General features: G+C 39.1%; 1 protein-coding gene across 10 annotated transcripts in view; it reads right to left on the bottom strand.

Annotated features, from left to right (window-relative positions):
• The window catches only part of THRB (thyroid hormone receptor beta), a 396,484-nt gene that overhangs the window by 352,437 nt on the left and 24,327 nt on the right, over positions 1-19,720 (bottom strand). For 2 of the 10 annotated variants that reach the window (XM_066351978.1, XM_066351970.1), the window contains exon 1: positions 2,699-2,788. The exons of the other annotated variants lie outside the window; for them this stretch is intronic. The gene's annotated coding sequence lies outside the window, so the exon portion shown is untranslated. Of the gene's footprint in view, positions 1-2,698; positions 2,789-19,720 lie in introns of those variants that run through there. 10 annotated transcript variants of the gene reach the window in all.

Below are 19,720 nucleotides of genomic sequence, written 5' to 3'. Positions count from 1 at the left end.
GACAGTGAGGGACAATGTGCCATCAGTTAAAAATAAATGACAGAGGAGTCCACACATGGACAGGCCAGGGAGGTGTGAACTGAGAGAGTGGCAAACAAACCAGCCTAAAGCAGATCAAGGACAAAGGTAAGTCAGAAGGTAGTAAAAGCAGGAATGGCTTGAGCTTGAAGGCAAAGGCAGAATTCTGAATGTTTATGACAGAGAGGAATGATAGGAAGGCATGTGGCTCTTAGAGGAGTGACCAAGCAGTGGCTGCAAAGTCAGTCAATGAAAAGCAAAGAAAGGACACAGGGAAAACCACAAGTTCTTTAGGAACACTGGTCTCAAATTCTTGAATGCAGCCTACTTACAGACATGTTTCATTGGAAGCGTGGTTGACAGTCTATACCAGTATAATGAGTTTTCTTTATTTTAAACCTTCTCCCAACTGTCTTCAAGGGCTGAAGAATGCATAGCCCATTTCTGAAACCAGGGCAGGCCGCCATCACATTAAAATTCAGTATGTGCTGACCTGTGGTGGCGCAGTGGATAAAGCATCAACCTGGAAATGCTGAGGTCGCCGGTTCAAAACCCTGGGCTTGCCTGGTCAAGGCACATATGGGAGTTGATGCTTCCAGCTCCTCCCCCCTTCTCTCTCTCTGTCTCTCCTCTCTGTCTCTCCCTCTCCTCTCTAAAATGAATAAAATAAAATAAAAATTCAGTATGCCACATTATCTATCCATCGCCAGGAACGTGCCAGTGGCTGATTGACAGAAATGGGCTTTTTGACAGGAAATTCCCAGGACCAAGAAACTCAAGATGGAAAACACCACCAGAGAAAAGAGAGCAAGACTGTATTTTAGCTCAGCAGGGCAAGTCGCTAAATTGTTCTCCCTACTTATTAACAGACCAACATTTAGTACAATAGTTCTCATTTGCGGTGGAATTTTTGGCTTTCTCTACCAAAAATTGAAAGGCAGATTAATGGTTTTCTGCATAATGCTCATCTATTAATGCAGAGATAATCTGCATTGGATTTAGAGAGGTAGGTGAAGAGTTTCAAAATAGGCTAGCCAGTTTAAAGAACATTAGCTTTATCTTTTATCTAGATACTATATGGTATTCATATATGTATTCATATTCATATGTATATACGAATATCTTACCTCAAAGGAGGAGATTTGTTGGTGAGACTTTCTGCATAAATGCTAGTGTTAGTAATTATATAATAATAGAGAAAAAGATTAAATTTGGATATTAATAGGAACTTTAAAAGGATACCAACTTGGCTTTTAGGTTCTTAGTGGGACAACTTTGATTTTAAACTAATAATTATAGAGGTAGAGATAAGATAATCTAAGCACTCAAATGGACATCCTAAGATTGAATAAGCAAAGAAAGAAAAAGGAGGAGAGAGAGAGAGAGGGAAGAGGGAAGGAAGGGAAGAAGAAAGGAAGGAAGAGAGAAAGGCAAGAATGAAGAAACTAGACCCCTTTGAAGAAATTGTCGCAGCTTAATTATTTAATATTCCCATGCAACTGAAAATCTTTTCAATTCTTTAAGAAATAAAACTTCCATGGGTATGTCTTAGCTCAGGCACCATGCAATATTTATTCCTAATCTGAAATCCTGGTGTTAGCTCTCAAGAAATAAAGACCGAATCCTCAGAAAGTGATCCCAGCGGAGGGTTCGGTCACCGGACAGCGAGACCTGTAGCAGATCCCGTATTTCCACACGGCAGCCCTCACAAAAGCTCATTTGCCCCAACGTTTATTCTGTTTCCAAACTTTTAGTTACAAATATCCAAGTCTGAAAGACACTTTATTTCAAAATATGGCATTTTCTTTCCCTTTGTGCCTTTGAGAACACATTCTACCATTTTCCTGAAGCGTGCTTTACTTTTATTCTGTGAAGTGCACTACCCGATCTATCTGAGGTCTTTCAGCCTCAGTTCATGACAGCTCTTGCACTTAACTTTTCCTAAAAACTCAAAGATTGGTTTCTGAGTTAAACAATGAACTTCATCCTTTTGTACAAATTAAACCAGCCGTTGTAAAGCAGTGGGTAAATGAGAAACAGGGTTTAAAAACAAGACCAACAACTGACCAATCTGTAGCAGGCTCAGCTTTTTTTTTTTTTTTTTTTTGAGAGAGAGAGACATAGGGACTAAGGTGCATGGAGTCAAGTGGTATGAAGGTCACCAAAGAAAATGTTGCAATCTTAAAGTGCCATTGACATGCAGAGCGGGTCCAGCAGCAGCTTCAGTGTAACGCATATGACAATGGTTCTTTATCCGTTGTTGTCTTATCCCAAATCGTTCATAAATGCACATTATGATGGTCTGTTACATTCGCAATATAAGGTTTTGAAAATCAGGAGAATTTTTTTTTCTTTAAACTGACTTAATATAACTTTATAACTTTGGCTTTTGTGAGAGAAAAAGTGACCCCAAAGTTCAGAATTCCATAGTTGGTTTCTACATGACATAGATGAGCTCTGACAAATCTATCCTTTAATTACTCATTATCCACCTGCTGATAATGTTTAAATTACCAAAGGGTTTCAGCTTGGAAATGTGCTGATGACTTTCATGGGACAGAACAGGAAGCCACCAGCCACCACCACATGCACCCGCGTGCACCTGGACCTTCCTAAGTCAAAACCAGAAGGAAGCGCTTCTGGTCCGGGGACCTCCCTTCATCTTCCACCCACTCCTGACCTGCTGTTCTCTCGCTGGCAGTGACAGCTCCTTGCAAAGCAAACAGCTTCCCCGCTCTGAATGGAAACGCTCATCTCCTCAGTCCATACTGCAAGTACTAAACTCCCCGAGAGTCATTTAGGGAGTGAGTCAGACTGGCAGCCGATAAGCACAAAGCTGACCTTTAAACCCCAGCCTTTAATAGAGCATTGGGTTATTTCACTTTGTGTTTGCTCAACAGTTCCAGGGTCACAAGGGTCTGCGCTCACTGAGGTGGGGCGAGCCTGAGAACCTTGCTCCAACTCCCACAGAGCAATGGATAGGAGAGGGTGGGGAGGGGGCTGGGCCAGAAGAGGCCTCAACCCCCAATCTTAAGTGTACCCTGGCTCACCGGCTGTTAGAACATGTCCTTTAGCATCTCAAGATCATTGGAGTACACAAGTCTGCTGCCTGGCTCTCAGCTACCAGCTTTGGAAGGAATGAGAGTCTTGGGGATGCAAGATGGGAAGCATTTTTTCTTTGTTTTCACCTTGTCACAGTGCCATACTGAGTGCTAGTACCTGAGGCGAAAGGTAAAATCGGTTAATACTTAGCCTCTCTGTATTAAAAATATAATATTGTGTTCATCATGGAAATTTCTGCATTGATTTTGGTATTTCCAAATATTGCATTCAAACAATATTGATCTTGATGACTAAGGCGAGTGCCTCACTTACCACACCCCTAGTCCTGACCTGCCTTGTCACCTCACTGTTCCCATCTTACATCCTAACCTAAAAACAGAAGCAGATCTAGGCAGGGCGGCAGAGATACAGCTTGGGGTTCGAAGGGAAGAAGAGCCCAGAACACACAAGAAAAATCATTCCTGAGCATCTACCACGCGACAGGTACTGCGGAGACATGTTATGTACCTTCTTCCTGGTCCTCACGAGGAAGGTATACTTATTTCCAGCCGAGGAAGTCAAAGTTTGAGAAATGTGTTCTTTTCACTTTCTTCCATCCCAGAGGCTGGCCCTACAAACTGGTGGACACTCAAGACAGAAACTGGAAGTTGTCTGTGATTCCTTCTCTCCAAACCACTGGATTCATGAACTGTTTGTTGAACATTTGTAACTGTTCATAGACACCCAAATAGTAAACGGGGGAGTCAAGTTCAACAGACAGATAATTTCCACACTCCTTTTGCCCTATCTGCCACCTCTCCAAGGAAGGTCAGTCACCAAATTGTTTTTATATTCCATTGGCAAGTCACAGGGTTGAATTATTCCAAGTGCTGACTATTTTACAAATTTACCAAATATCTTTTAGTTTCATCTTGAATGTGAGCTCAATCTCTGTCCCAGAACACTACTCTGGACACCAGATTCCACTGCCTAGTAACTTATTTGGAAATCTCATGCACATCTCAAACTAACCATGGCCCCCAAACAAAATGCTTGATCTTCTCCTCGAATGTTGCTTCCCTCCAGTTTCCTCCATCTCAGGACCTGGCCCCACCAATCACCTGCTAGTCAAGCCAAAAACCAGGCAGCCGTCTGTGACAACTCACTCCTCTTCCCCATCCAAACCATCACTGACACCTGTCCATTTAAGTTGCAAAAACAATACCAACAACAACACTTACTAAAGCATTCACAATGTGCCACGTATTCTTATAATGCCTAAAGGACATTAATAACTCATTCAATTTTCATAACTCTATGAGATGATTCCTATTATTATTTCCATTTTACTACTAAGAAAATGGTGGCATATAGAGTTAATTTGCTCATGGTCATTATAGCTAGTAAGAGAAAGAATTAATTTTCTAACCTAGAACACAGACTCCTAACCATTACACCATATCTCCAAAATAATCTCAAATCCATTCACCTTTTTGGTTTTCCATGGCCCTATCTTACCCAAGCTGCCATCATTGCTCACTCAGAAACCTCTTAAATGGTAACTTTGATTATATTGCTACCTTACTTCCACACAGCAATCTTCAGGAAGCAGCCAATTTGATTTTTTAAAAAGTTTATATCGGATCATGTCATTTCCTCTGCCAAAATCCTCAAAACCATTCAAGTACTTTTTGAATAAAATTCAAACTCCTTAATATGGCCTACAAATTTCTATGTGAACTGGCTCCTGCTTTCTTCTTAGATTTCTGTCTCCAACCCTTCTCTATATCATTTACTTCCTTTCTAGCCTACTGGCTTTCTTGTCCTTTCTTTGACTTAGCAAACTCTTTGCTGCCCCATGGCCTTTGCACATGCTGTTCCCTCGGCTCGCATACTATCCTCTTCCTTCTGGCTGTCTCCTTCTAGTCCTCTATATGTCTCAGGGTACTTCCGAGACCCCTGAGCCTAAAATAGGTCTTCCCTCTTAGTACCTTCTTCTTTCCCTTCACAGCAATTAAAAAAAAAATTAGAACTCTACATTTATTTGTATTTTTAGTTGTTTATTGCCTGTAAGCTCCATGAGGCACAATTAAGGTCTGTTTTATCCACCACCTTAGTCTAGCCCCTTGACAAGACTTGAAATATAGACAGCACAGTTATTTGTTCAGTGAATGAATTAACCCTCGGAAGGCTCTTTCAAAAATTTCTGCAAAATAACTGAAGAAGGCACTTAAATAATCAACATCATTGATTTTAGGAAAAGAGAGCCTTAAAAAGAAAAATATACACACACATATGTATGTATGTAGGCACTTACTTCTTTATTTCCAACATGTGAACAAAAATTATTAAACCAAATGTTCAATATTTTAAAAATATGTGGAAGAAAATAATAAAAAAAAATCTCTAAAGAGCGATTACAAAAAATACAACATAAAGTATATCTAACTTTTTTGAATGTTCTTTTGTTGTTATGTATATCAATGCCAATGAGACTCAAACTCTAAACTGTTCTAATTTAATCCCAACACATAGATTGTTCCATAGATATCTGTTAATATAAATAATAAACTATAAACAATTTCTTTTGAGTACTTATTTTTCTTCATAACTTAGAAGTTGATTTTTTATTGGTATCAAATCTCTCTTCAGAAACCAGTGAACCAGCTATTGTACCCAATTTTCTTCGGCCTTGCTGTGCCATAGATGTTTTAGTAATGAAGACAGATTCTTTATGTCTCTATATAACAGGCAATTATTTGCCTTGAGATCAAGGTAACTGTTCTTTTAGGGTTCCTTTATTTTCAATACTTGAAAATAAAGAAAATAAGTGTATTCAAGAATGGAATAAGAAATGGGAGAAGAATTTTCCAAATTATATATTTAATAAGGGACTTGTATCTAGAATATATAAAGAATTCAATAATAAAAATACAACACAATTTAAAAATCAGCAAAGTAAATGAAAGAGCATTTCTCCAAAATAGACCATAAAGGATATATAAGTCAAAACTATAACAAGATACCACTTTATACCCAAGGAAATAGTAGTACTAAAAAATGGGACATATTAATTGTTGGTGAGGGTGTGGGAAAATTGGAACCCTTATACACTGCTGATGGAAATGTCAAGTGGTGTAGCACTTTGGGAGACAGTGTGGAAAGTCCTCAAAAACAGTCTGGTACACTTACCACATGACCCAGCAATTTTACTTCTGGGTATATACTGTAGATAAATGAAATCATATGTCACCCAAAAACTTGCACACAAATGTCCACAGCAGCATGCATAATAAATAGCCAATCGATACAACAACCTAAATGTTCATCAACCAATGAATGGAAAATAAAATATGGTATACCCATATAATGGGATATTATTTAGCAATAAAAAGAAATAAAATACTGATACATGCTATAACATGAATAAACCTTGAAAATGTTAAGGGAAAAAGGGCTAGTCACAAAAGACCACAAATTGTATGATTCCACATAAGTGAAATGTCCAGAACAGGCAAATTCATAGAGAGAAAGTAAACGAGTGGTTATCTAAGGATGGGGTGGGATGAGAAAGCAGGAGTGACTGTGAACAAGTACCAGTTTCTTTTGGGGCGATACAAATAATATAAAATTAGATAGTGGTGATGGTTGCACAACTCTGTGAATGCAATAAAAAAAACCCCACTGAACTGTAAGCACTTTAAATGAGTAAATTAATTGTATGGTATATGAACTGTATCTCAATAAAGCTGCTAAAAAAAGTAACAAAATCTAGTTTTTACTACAATTTAAAACTAGATGTATGCTTGGCATTTACAAAAGTAGGTATGGCTTAACCAAAGAGTATTTATAATCTGCCTTCAAGCACAGAAGATGAGTTTTAGATGTAACTTTTTCATAAAGAATTTATGATCTCCCTCTGTTCTTATAATCCTGGTCTCTTATCTCTCTCACCATTTAGAGACAAACTTGAAATCCTTGGGCCAGATTTATAGAATTGTAGAGTGGGACAAAATGTAAGAGATCATGATTTTAGAATAAGGAAACTAAGACCCAAAGAGAATAGACACTTTTCCCCCCTCCAAGATCATAAAGGTAATCAGAATCAGATCTTTCCAGACCAAAGCTTTGTTTTAAATTTTTCAACAACACTATACAAAATATAGAGTAGTGAATAGCATTTTCCAAAATAGCTCCAAGCCAGATTTCTGCAGAGTAAGTCTTAATGTGTAAATAAGGAATACCTCTCAAAGTATGAGCACATCAAGGATGAAGTCTACACAGTGATTGCTTCTTCTTGAATCCATTCCTTTAATAAGCCTTGCCTGAGTACTTGGCCACGTGCTAGCCATTGGTGGGAAAAGACAGCAGAGACTAACGAGGAAGTTTAATTTGGCTCTCCAACATCAAGAGTTAGGTCTTCATTGAGGTTGGACATGAGGACTGGTTGTCCCCATTAGTCAGTTCCTAAGCAGTGTGGAAGGCGCTGCCAATGGGATGTTCCCTTTGATTCTGAATTCTCTCTTCAATCTTCCCAGCAAATTCTGCCTTTGCCTTTCTTCCCTTCTTTACCTTCCAGTCTTGCTCTTGAGACCCTCAGAGATCTCACCCAATTTGGAAACTGCAATTGTCCCATGTGTTCTGTGGGTGTCAGTGAGAGAGGTGAACCAAGAGGTGATTTTGTTTCTGAGCGTTGCTGAGAACTGAGGATGCAGCATGACTTCATCGTGCGTGGTTCGAGTTAAAACACTGGTATTGATATAACACTTAAAAATAATCATCGGACTAGCCAATCTGTTCAGATAAGAATTTTGACACTAAAGTTCATGTTTTACTTCTATCTTCCTTTGGCTATCTCCTTTTTCCTATTTTCTTTTTTTTTTTTTTTTCATAAGGTCTAAACTGCCTAAGAGATTTCTGGCTTCCTTCCGAGGGGATATTTATTAACAGGCAGAGAAGAGAAGTGTATTATAAAATTCAATAAAAAACAGGATTGATTTTTTTCCTAGTGCATCTGTCTGGCTGAGGAGGAGATGGGGGTGTGCCGGGCCCAGGGGTGCTATAACAGGATGGAGAATGGGGGACTACTATTTGACATCTCTAGTATTGCTCTACTCTTGGAAATATATATGTATATTATATATATAATATATAAATATATATTTTTTGTATTTTTCTGAGGTTGGAAATGGGGAGGCAGTTAGACTCCCGCATGCGCTCGACCGAAATCCACCTGGCACGCCCACCAGGGGGCGATGCTCTGCTCATCTGGGGCGTCACTCTGTTGCAACCAGAGCCATTCTAGCACCTGAGGCAGAGGCCATGGAGCCATCCTCAGCACCCGGGCCAACCCCACTCCAATGGAGCCCTGGCTGCAGGAGGGGAAGAGAGAGACAAAGAGGAAGGAGAGGGGGAGGAGTGGAGAAGTAGATGGGTGCTTCTCCTGTGTGCCCTGGTTGGGAATCGAACCTGGGACTCCTGCACGCCAGGCTGACGCTCTACCACTGAGCCAACCGGCCAGGGCCGGAAATATATTTTTAAAGTATTTTATCAGCCGCTTCACTGAATTTTTCTGCAAATGATTACCTTCTCACATTAGTCAGTAAAAAGAAAAGGATACATTTAGTCTAAGAGCAAGGCATTTAAAAATAAGTTTTTATGAAGCTTATAGGAATGCATTCATTTAATCTGTATAGGTTGTCACCGATAGAAAAGACCTTAAAGGGAAACCACGTTCCTCTCCATCTTTATGGGACGATGAAATAAAGTTTTGTACCTGATAGTGACCAGTGTGCTTGTCACTCAGTAACCTGTTTGCTCTCCATCCGGGTTGAGCAATCATACTCGCTTAGAATTTTTATTCATTTGGCTGCTAATTAGTAGCCATTCTGGGTGGATAGTAAAGGGGCAAAAGCGGAGAATTGTGAATTCATCTAACACCTGTTTTGTCATTCCAGAAATAGTTTTGAGAGAAAGATGATGAAACTAGTGCAAATCGTGGCGCTTGGGGGTTTTCGGTGTCCTGTCTCACCTATGTTACCTTTAGTTAGGCTTTACTGGACTATGCCCTGTTTGGAAGGAAACAGAGGACTGAGGGAAAGAAATCCGAATATTCGGGAGCTGAAAGCCCTTTCTAGACCTATACTTCTCTGAAATAGCAGGTCAGTTACCTAGTGAGGGTAATTATTTGCTTTTAGAAAAAGGTTGGGCACATTTGGAAGCTATAGGAGTTCTTCAGGGTCGTAATGGTGGTAATCAGTTAGTCGATGCTCCAGTGATTTAAAGCAGGGCTCTTCGGGACACTGAGCACCTTGTCAAATGCAGATTCTGGTCCAGCAGGTATGGGTGGTCTGAGGCTCTGCATTTCTAACCAGCTCCCAGGGGCTGTCTATGGGACTGGCCCCAAACCCACATCAGAATAGCAAGATTCTAAAGAAAAGCAGCAAGGAGAAAGGAAAGGAAAAACACTTAGAGTCTAAGTAACAGTCATCAAAGCTCATGATCGCTGCCAGATAAATTAGTTCAGCGTCATTTTTATTTTTCATTCCTGAAAAGTGAAGTACTCGAATTTGGTGGACTGTTTTCAAACTCTTTACAAGCATGCTTAACAGGCTCAAGTTAATTTTTACAGAAGATGGAAATTATGGTCGGTAGTTTATATTTAATTGCCTTTGTGTATTAAAAAAATAAAAAGGAACTTTCTTTTCCTCAATTGCCACCTCATTGCCTCTCAGCGTGCCAAACATTTTCAACTCTTTTAGGCCACTCAGTAGGGTACTAGTTAATGTATCGGTTGGTAATAATTTAGTTATTAGTTTCAATTTGCTCCATCAAATCTTTTATAAATGGTAAAACTGACTGAATCAAGCGTCCCTGCTTACCCCCACAGTGCAGTAAATGTATCAGTAGCCTGAAAGAATGATGTTACTTTGCAAACACCCAACTTACTACTGGGAGAATTAGACTCATATTGTTTCAAAAGAAAGCTCAAACTCCAAATCAGGACAGCCTCAGATGTTCATGTAGTATGGCTTTTAATCCTCAAATATGTTATAAATATTCTAAAAGGAAAAAGAAATCAATGTACCTAGTTTTCACATATACTTATCACATAAATAGTAAATTGACAATGTATTTATTTGTATTAAGGAGGGACACAATGCCACACGTTTACTCTCAAAATACAGTTCCATAAATAGAGCAAAAGAGTTAAATTTTAGCCGTTTAAGTCTAAGAAGTCATTTAAAACAGATCAAACGGTGCCTAACACATTACCCGCTAACCCCATTACTTTACCACTTCTCCTAAAGAGAATACTGTTCTATGTCCTTTAAGGAGATCTCATTTTAGCACTTTTTCCTAATGGCATTTTAGAATGTGTTATCTGGTGAACTCTCATTTGAACAGCCAAATAGAAAAGTTAAAATAACAGGTTTATCTATGTGATTTATCTATCCAAAATTAAGCAGAAGTTATTTCTTTTCTCGTTTTATATCACATTGGAAAAATGAATCCAGTGGTTTAAATTATAAAACTAATATCAGCAGGGACATCGTCGAGTTCAGAGATGATCAGAAACATTGCATTGAAAACCAATTCACTCTCAATTATATGCATTAATGATGGAGTCATGATGTAGAAAAATTTTAAACAACTGTGTTAGTTTTGTAATGTTCACGGGTTTTTCACACCAGATTCTTTTCTTTTTAACATGTTGTACTAATATTTAAATATTTAAGAAATTATCTTTTGTTCCTTTAACCTACCCTAACCTAACAGAGGAGAATATGACAGTTTCACTTCATAAAAGTAATTGTTGGATACTTTGAAAATTAATTATTTGACTCCGAGATCATATCTTAGAAATTATTCTTTAGTTATGGTTCAGTGTCAGTACTAAAATTTTTAGGCGTCCCATTCAGAACATCTGGTTCCAGAGGAAATGAGGAACACTGTGTAACAGGTGCTTCCTGCTACCTCTGTTTCCATTTGCTAATAGTCTACCTCCACAAAACGTCACAATTTTAGTGGATAAGCACTCCATTTGTTCTTCTTATAGACTTATTTGTATTTTAGCAAGAGATTCCAAAAGTTTGAAAAATTATAGAGACCCAAGTTTAGCGGTTTTCAGGCTAGAGAATCTATTCACTGAAATTTGATTTTAAATGGTGCATCTTTTCAAAGACACCATTTTCTAGGCAACAGTACAGATTCTTAAATAATTCTATAATCCCCACAAGTTTAAGAACCATTGTTAGTAAAATAATTTAAATCAGCAAGAAATAAAATGATCAGAATTGCTTTGTAGAGGTGGGACTAGTCTTAGGTTTTGGAGTGAAATGAAGAAGGCCGGGGTTCAAGTCTGCACTCTGCCACCCACTCACTGTGCCACATCAGGCAAGTTACTTACCCTCTCTGAGCTAGTGTCTTTCTCTATTAAGTGGGGATAAAACTAGTGCCTATCTTATCAGGCTGTTGTGAAGATTAAGAGTAATGTTTGCAAAGACACATAGCTGGCACACTGTATCCTTTCCATAAAAAGTAGCTGATACTATTCTCATTATTGCTATTATTTGTTTTATTTGCATTATAAAATCCACTGTGAACAGAGGCTTTGTCTACCAAATAATAAAAGCAGATCATTCTGATACTTTTTCCAGCCATCTAATAAAACAGAGATGTGGCTAATTAACAATAATTAAGTCATCTTTGACCTTCAGAGCTAAATAGATTTGTTCTCTAAAATGATCTGATTTTGGTGTGGGAAGGAGACTTGACTTGGAGTGGTGAGTACACAGTACAATATACAGATGATATACTGTAGAATTGTAGACCGAAAACCTATGTAATTTTATTAACCAATGTCATTCCAATAAGTTCAATTAAAATTTTTTTAATTATTTAATTTACTTTTACTATAGAATATATAATCTAATTCAATAACATTAAATAACTTTGGGTTTAAAAATTCACTGTTCTTCCAGGAGTTGCCTAAATTAGAGAACTATGATTTCTATAAATATAAGGATTTATATTCAGGGGTTTTTATATAGCATGTGAAATATATAAGTATTTATATTCAGCTATGTTTAAGATAACATCTTTGTGTTGAAAAAGTAGTGTCTTCTCAAATGGGCCATTAATGGAACTTACTAGATATTATACTACACCTATAGCATAGATTGCCATATAACTGTTAAAAATAGTGTTAAGGAATAATGTCCAATGCCATGGAATAATGTACATCATACATCAAGCCCAAAAGGTTTTATGTGCCCTGGCTGGGAATTGAACCCAGGATGCCCATATACTGGGCCGGTGTTCTATCCACTGAACAACAGGCCAGGGCCTACATCAACATTTCAAAAGCAGGTAGGAAATTGATGGCTGAATTTCTACAATGAGCATTGATTACTTCTGTGATCAGAATAATAATGAAAGGTATTAAAAATGAATGGTTAACAATTAAAAACTTGTCAGCAACAGGACATCCTGGTTTAGGTTCTAAAAGGCAAGGACTTGTGTTCAAAGTCCATGACACAGGCATATTAAAAATGATAACCTGCCTGACCTGTGGTGGTGCAGTGGATCAAGCGTCGACCTGGAACACTGAGGTCGCTGGTTCAAAACCCTGGGCTTGCCTGGTCAAGGCACATATGGGAGTTGACGCTTCCTGCTCCTCCCCCCTCCTCTCTCTCTCTCTCTTCTCTAACATGAATAAATAAGTAAAAAAATAATTTAAAAAAAATGATAACCTGAGAACAAATTACTTCCCTCTTTTGAATCAAACATTGCTCCCTGTAATTGACGAGGTTTGAATAAACTATCTCTGCGCTTCTTTCCAGTCTGACACTCTAAAATTCCAGATGTGTGGCCACATGTTGCAGAAAGCTTTTCAAACTAGCCCACAAATGGTAAGTCGTGCCAAGAGAGTGATATTGGAATGACCACCTTTTATTTTCAACATTTCCTATATTTTGATTTTTAGAATAATGAGGATGTTATTCATTTGATAATTTAAAAACAAAAGGAAAAATGTCCTTTGAACATACATGTGGGCTCACAAATTGGAATGGTTTGGTTCATACTATACCTTTAAAATGGGTTAACATTTTATTTATCCTAAACAAAATTTATGAAAAAAAAAAATCACACAGTTGATAGCCATAATGCTGGAATAAATAACTCAAGTGAAATAGAACCAGCTCTTGTTGTGAGAAGTAGATGGTTTTCTTAAGAAAACTCAAAACTCTTAGGTGTGAAATCCTTTGAATTAAATAGAACTATCACTCACAGCACTTCGGGAGCAAGGGATTGCTATGATTGTACCCTGATCTAAACTTAAACAGCATGAAAATATCTATGTGATTAAAATGGTTTAACGATAATCCAGTGCAAGGAAATCAAGCTTGCTGGAAGCCTCAAATGCAAAAGGTAAAAAAAAAACTAAAAAAAAAAACATAATTTCAATGGCTACCTTTTGGCCCTGGCTCTAAAACTAATGCACCAAGTCCCACTTTCCATGAGCCCCGCAAAACTGAGAGGGGAGAAAATTCTTCTTTGCTGCTCAGATCCTTCCCCCTGGAACTTGTGGGCTCTCGGGCTGCCAATGAGGAGTTTCCTCGAGGTGCTTTTGAAAGGGCAGAGAAAGGCTGCAGCAGTGACCCAGAAGCCTGGGAAAAATACCCAGTTTCTCAGGCGACCAGCCCCACCCCCTTCTGGGCAAGACATCCGGCTGAGGGAAGCTGGTACCTAAGGCAGATCTGCTTCTACACGTGAGCAGGAACAAGTTTCCACCCGCACCGTCTGACCCCACTCCTGTCACTGCTGTAGGCTTGCACAACTTGCTACCCTCCTGGACAGAGGGGACACAGCCCACAGTCTCTATTTGGGCCCCACTATTGACAAAGAGATTGGTTTGGCCTGATTAGTAAGAACGTGGGCTGTTTTCCGTAGCAAGGGGCAGTTAAGAGGGGAGAAAGGAGTGTCTGAAACCTGCACAGAATGTTAAACGGATTAAGGTTTCTACATAACTTTGTCAGTAGAAAAGATGTTTGAAGCAGAGTAGGGGCTGTGGGTGGAGGGTTCTCTTCACACCACGTCCTTTCTAAGTTGGATGTTAATTTTTAAGGACCCTGTGATATTATACTTTAAAAGGCGCAGGTAATTATGTTACTGATGTTACTGCTACCATGAAGCAAGTTTGGAAATAATATTACATGATGCTTTGGCAATTTTCACTGTGATTAGAAATTGCTTCATAATTATGCTTGATTTGGGGCTGGAGTCTTCTGGTGGCCAAACTACTTCCCAAGAATTACAGGCTGTCAGCAAGTATTGGCAACTATTCTCCAAGTATTAAAGAAAAAAAACTACTTATATACGTGACAATACCACCACTTAGGACACTGATGTAGGAATGTGTTAATGCTACGCTTCGTGAAAGTTATTGATACTTCAAAAATGTTCAAGAATACCCTTAAGAAATAGCTGCATTAACTTAGTAAATATGATGTAATGTTTTTTTAAGTGTCACCTTAATGTCTTATTTAATCTAACATGAATAATGTTACTTTAGCTTTATTTTAATTCATATTTACCTGATATATCTCTTTCCATCCCATAATGTTCAAATATACTGAGTTTACCATGTTTTAGGTATGATACTTGTAAATACAGTGTGTCCGTAAAGTCATGGTGCACTTTTGACCGGTCACAGGAAAGCAACAAAAGATGATAGAAATGTGAAATCTGCACCAAATAAAAGGAAAACCCTCCCAGTTTCTGTAGAATGATGTGGCAGCATGTGCGCATGCGCAGATGATGATGTAACACCGTGTATACAGCGGATCAGCCCATGGCCATGCCAGTCAAGATGTGGACGGTACAGAGGAAAGTTCAGTGTGTTCTGTGGCTCACTAAATTTGAATCCATGACCAAAGTGCAACATGAATATCGGCGCATTTATAATGAAGCGCCACCACATAGGAATAACATTACTCGGTGGGATAAGCAGTTGAAGGAAACCAGCAGTTTGGTGGAGAAACCCCGTTCTGGTAGGCCATCAGTCAGTGATGAGTCTGTAGAGGCTATACAGGATAGCTACCTAAGGAGCCCTAAAAAATCTGTGCGTGAGCCCACATCAAACTGCACTGAATAGTATGAAACTGGGAGAGTTTTCCTTTTGTTTGGTGCAGATTTCACATTTCTATCGTCTTTTGTTGCTTTCCTGTGACCGGTCAAAAGTGCACCATGTCTATACAGACACACTGTAGTATTGATATATATCTGGAGCTCATATTTTTATGCAATCTGTCACTCTTTGTCTTCAAACTGAAGAATTTAGTCGCCCCCCTCTCCTTTCCTGCTATCTATGGAATTGATTGAATTTGCTTTATTCCCTTCCACTGTCTTTGAAAGCATTCCATTTTCTTGGAAGTTTTCCCTAAATTTGTATACCAACCAAAATCTAAAGAAAATCGTTCTCTCTATTCTTCTCTGGAATACTGGGAAGACTGTGGAGACTGTTACTTCCATCTCTTCCTCAGCCCGTGCTATTAGGTACCATAGTTAAGTTCTGCATTATTTCTAACAAATTCTCACCAAAAACAGTTACTGTTACTATTGTTGTTGTTAACTTTGTCAATAGCGTTTATTTAGATTTCCCATTGTGCTAATTTCTTTACTCACTATTTTTCCCCTACACCATTTTTCTTGGTTCAGTTCCCTCTTCTCATTCTAGCATATCCTGTAGTACAGCGGTTCTCAACCTGTGGGTCGCGACCCCGGTGGGGTCACCTAAAGCCATCGGAAAATACATAATGCATATCAGGTATTTACATTCCGAATCATAACTGTAGCAAAATTACAGTTATGAAGTAGCCACCAAAATTAATTTTTGGTTCGGGGTCACTGCAACATGAGGAACTGTATTGCGGGGTCACAGCATTAGAAAGGTTGAGAACCACTGCTGTAGTACTTTTTCAGCAAGGTTAATTAACCCAGTCTTACTTCTCTGAAAGCATTTTTTATTTATCCTCAGTTTTAAATTATACTTTAGCCAGTGTAAAATCTTGGGTTGACAATTTTGCTCAGCATTTTGAAATTCACAATCTGCTGGTATCTGGCATCTCCTGTTGCCGATGGGAAGTTAGTTGCTTGTTTGAGTATGATTTCTTTGCAAGTAATGTTATCCCACCCCCTTTATATTTGATTGGTTGCACTCTCAATAAAGATAAGTTCTAACTGTGGGTTTTATTTTATTTATCCTGTCTAGGACTTGGAGTTTTCCTTTTTGTTTGAATCTCCACATCCTCGCCGTATGCTAGGTGATTTCATCAACACTCTCTCTATATTCAATCATATTTTTCCTCATCTATATCCAGCTGCTTTTTCTCTAGACTTAAAGAAAATTCTTTTTGGTTTTTATTTTTCTCAAGCTTATATTTGCATGCGGTTTAAAGTATCAAACAGTTTTATAAGACTTGTTATGAAAAACTACTCTCTAATTTCCCCCTTCCATCTCTTCCTCCCTAGAGATAGCCACTCTAAGCTCTTTCGTTTATTTACGGGAAAGAAGACGACCTCCACATTCATAATGGCATCACTGTATTGCATAGCCTTTCAGTGTCAGTCTGTTTCTATTCACTCTCCACTACGGAGGATGAGACTCAGTTTGCTTCTCTCCCTACTCACCACACATGTACATCCTTCTGAATTAGTTTGTTAAAGGGCTCCTTCCATTCATTTTCTCTGTTCTCTCTTCCTGATATTTCTCTTACTAAGATGTTGAGCTGACTAAACGAATCCTTTACTTATCTTGGTTTGATTTCCCTTCTATTTCCCATCATCTTTTTCTCCTCCTTTCTGGGAGATTTTCTATTTTATTTTTATTTTTTTTTTTTTTACAGGGACAGAGAGAGAGTCAGATAGAGGGATAGATAGGGACAGACAGACAGGAATGGAGAGAGATGAGAAGCATCAATCATCAGTTTTTCATTGCAACACCCTAGTTGTTCATTGATTGCTTTCTCATATGTGCCTTGACTGCAGGCCTTCAGCAGACTGAGTAAACCCCCCCCCCCCCGCTTGAGCCAGTGACCTTGGGTCCAAGCTGGTGAGCTTTGCTCAAACCAGATGAGCCCATGCTCAAGCTGGTGACCTCGGGGTCTCGAACCTGGGTCCTTCCGCATCCCAGTCCGACGCTCTATCCACTGAGCCACCACCTGGTCAGGCAGATTTTCTTAATTTTACCTTTTACTTTGCAGATTGACATGGTTGGACATAACTCAGTTTACCCTCTACTTAATATCTTTAGGTCTTTCTTCTTGGGCTGCTAAGATTTTCCAGAAAATACTTTTTCAACCAATTGTCTTGCAGAAGAAAAGGCTTGGATGCTAGGGTTCTGGAAATCTACTGGGGGAGGTCTGGCAGTTGTGTATCCAGTATGCACAGATTTACTTAATTCATACACACACATACCCATGAGTTTTCCAGGCTGACTACTCCGATTCTTCAAAACAGATCAGGCATCACCTCCTCTGGAAAGTTCTCCATGATCTCCCGAGTAGACACCTCAACTGAACCATCTCAAAGAACCCAGGGTCTCCCTCTCTCTAAGCAAAGATCCACCTGCCTCTGTCATTACCTCGTTAGGCTTGTATCTTCATTCAGAACCAGCTCTAGGCATTTTGGATTTCTGGGCTCTTGGCACAGTAACTAGCATATAAGAAGTTCAACAGATTCATGAGTTATTAATTAATTCCTGAGGCATCTCAGGTAAGGGAGCTGCTTTTACATGTAGGAGCCACACAGGAGCTGGGAAGACACTTCAAATAAACCACAGTGTCATGCCTCTCTGGCATCAGCATTAGTCCTACCCCAGGCTGTGAAACTCCACCTCAAACCAAGGCACCCCAGACAAGCTTTTCACCTCAGATGTCTGGGTTTCCTTACCATATTTCTATATATACATCAGGGAAAGCATTCAATTTATTCCTTACAAGTATGATGAAATATTTCTGTAAATAATCACTATTGTTCTTAAATATGAAGATCTCAGATTCATGCAAAAATCACAATACATCATCACTAGGGACAACTGAAATATAAGGAAATCAGGCAAGAAATAGGTACTGGATATAAGAATACATTTTATTAACTTATTCAGAGGCAAGTGTTGAAGAGCAACAAACGACAAACAGGTGCCTGCGTGGGTGAAGAGTGAAGTATCAGTAAGGAATTAAAAACAGTTTGGGTAACTTAGTTTTATAACTACCTTATCGGTGACAGGAACAATCTTTTAGACCAGGGGTCCCCAAACTTTTTACACAGGGGGCCAATTCACTGTCCCTCAGACTGTTGGAGGGCCGGACTATAAAAAAAACTATGAACAAATCCCTATGCACACTGCACATATCTTATTTTAAAGTAAAAAAACAAAACGGGAACAAATACAATATTTAAAATAAAGAACAAGTAAATTTAAATCAACAAACTGACCAGTATTTCAATGGGAACTATGAGCCTGCTTTTAGTTAATGAGATGGTCAATGTGCTCCTCTCACTGACCACCAATGAAAGAGGTGCCCCTTCCGGAAGTGTGGCAGGGGGCCGGATAAATGGCCTCCGGGGGCCGCATGCGGCCCGCGGGCCATAGTTTGGGGACCCCTGTTTTAGACTCTGCATAAAGCTTTAAGTGAGCAAGAGGGAAACCACCAAACAGTCTGATGCCGACTGACATTTCAGTTAATGTACCAATATGAGTAAGTCCAGCCTCCCCCTCAAGGTGTGGGGGCTGCCCATATCCTTACAGAGGCCATGAAACACTCCCAAATAACTGGCATTGTTCCTGGACCACACAACTGATAGGTACCTAGGTCTTATACCCTTGGGTCACAGTGTAACCCACACTAACTTACCCTCTGCTCCTAGTTTTGAGTATCACAGAAGTCTACATACCAGACATGAACTAGATACTTTAAAAATACTACTTCTTTTGACAATTCAGAACAACCCTATAGGAAAAGGATTGTCTCTATTTAAAGGCGAAGGAACTGAGTCACAGAGAAGTTGGAAGTTGGGAATGTCATTCAGGATCACAGCCAATAAATGGAGAGGTGGCAATAGGTCAGAGGCAGTGGAAAGTAGTATTTAAGGACATGGATTGCCTAGATTCCAATCCCAGTTCTATCACTTATTAGCTATAAGACTTGACGAAAGTTACTCAACCTTTCTGAACTTATTTTATAAGGTTGTTTGTTATAAGGATTAAATGCATGAATATGCGCAAAGCACTTAGAACAATGCCTGGTACTTAGTAAGCACCATAGAAGTATTTGTTAAATATATAAAAAGATGACAGAATTATGAATCAAATCCAGGTTTATCTGGTTCCAATGTACACACCCTTAATGAAGACTTTTCAACATACTGATTTCTCAAGTGTCTGAAGGTAGCCCTGCATCTCTGGAGCATTTCTCTTCTCCATAATCTCCTCATTCCCCAACGGTCCTTAATGTTTCCCAGTTGCCAGAATTCTCCCCATCCTCCTGGCTTCTTTCTAACAGAAAGAATGGGACCCAAAACTGATTCAATATTCCATGCGCCCCACCGGGATCCACCCAGCACGCCCACCAGGGGGCGATGCTCTGCCCACCAG

Source organism: Saccopteryx leptura, chromosome 10, assembly GCF_036850995.1.
Source record: "Saccopteryx leptura isolate mSacLep1 chromosome 10, mSacLep1_pri_phased_curated, whole genome shotgun sequence".
Taxonomy (NCBI): domain Eukaryota; kingdom Metazoa; phylum Chordata; class Mammalia; order Chiroptera; family Emballonuridae; genus Saccopteryx; species Saccopteryx leptura.
This window is presented reverse-complemented; position numbering and strand designations above follow the sequence as displayed.